Here is a 1177-nt window from a genome sequence, read left to right as displayed (position 1 = left end):
AAAAAGACCCAATTCTTTCGAGAAGCCTGACAAATTAACAGTGTCATATCCACGAGCATCATGCGGATTGTCAAGTTTCAAAAAGCCGGAAGGAACAATTTCCTTCGAAGCATCATCATGCTCCTCTCCCTCTAGGCCAGAGTACCAGACGAAAGATGTAGAGAGATGTTCAAATCCTTCATGCGGCACAGAGTGCACCTTGACTCCCCAATTCTTGCCATCATTGCTCTTCACGAAGTCAATCGTGATATTGATATGACATTCATTATCAGAAATAAATTGTCTGCCACCTATCCGAGGGTCAAAATTAACCCAGTTGGCTTTTGCAAGGTTATGACCTTGCTCATATGCATGTCTTATTGACAGAATTCCACGATGAGAGTCAACATTGAACCACAAAAGACCAGACATTAGTGACTTAGGTATACGAGGGCGGATTCCAAGGTATATTCCTGATCTATATGGGCCCCATAGAAGCGAATCGTCAGATATTCTTTGGTATGTTTGTTCCGTGGAGTTATCTGAGAATGGACTTACATTGTCAAGGTCAAATTCGAATGAAGCCTTCTCGCTGATTACGATCAGCATAAGCATGAGCCAAGTTGCCCATATCGAATATGAATACTTATTCATGATGTGGAGCGAGATAAACTTGCACACGTAAAGTATGTGAATCCGTGTAGTATGTGTAGTACACGCAGTGAGGCAGTGCTACTTATCTGAGAAACTAGCAAGTAAACAATATAGTGGATGTAAAAGATATACGTTCCAAAAAGATCCATTGTTTGAAAACCACATTACGTGTTTACGGCACGCCTATTAAACAGCAGAGTTTTAAAACCCATTGCTGGGTTTCAGAAGAAAAAATATGGACAAACAAATGTATTTATTGAGGTTCACATTCTTTCTTACGGTCCTTTAGAACATATGATAGCGGTGAGAGCATTTAAGAATATAAATTATGATACGCCTAGCAAATCGTTGAGAGCCTCAATTGTCGGCTCAGGGTAGCAAAATCATGATTCTGGTATGGCTCTTGAGCGTAGTATATCGATTACTGTAACATGTCTGGTTCATGGCACATCGCACGTTTAGTGTCGAAAGTTAAAATCAAATTCTAGAACTTCCTATATATATATATATATATATATATATATATATATATTCAGTGGAATGG

At 39.1% G+C, this 1177-nt stretch overlaps 1 protein-coding gene across 1 annotated transcript in view; it reads left to right on the top strand.

The window, feature by feature from the left end:
• Positions 1-944: 944 nt before the first annotated feature.
• GLO2 (hydroxyacylglutathione hydrolase) overlaps positions 945-1177 on the top strand; it is a 1533-nt gene continuing 1300 nt past the window's right edge. Inside the window, exon 1 of the mRNA XM_018855140.1 lies at positions 945-1142. The gene's annotated coding sequence lies outside the window, so the exon portion shown is untranslated. The remainder of the gene's footprint in view (positions 1143-1177) is intronic.

The sequence above is a fragment of the Metschnikowia bicuspidata genome (genome assembly GCF_001664035.1).
Source record: "Metschnikowia bicuspidata var. bicuspidata NRRL YB-4993 chromosome Unknown METBIscaffold_7, whole genome shotgun sequence".
NCBI classification, from domain to species: Eukaryota; Fungi; Ascomycota; class Pichiomycetes; order Serinales; family Metschnikowiaceae; genus Metschnikowia; species Metschnikowia bicuspidata.
The sequence above is the reverse complement of the archived record's forward strand: the minus strand, read 5'-3'. Positions and strand labels throughout refer to the sequence as shown.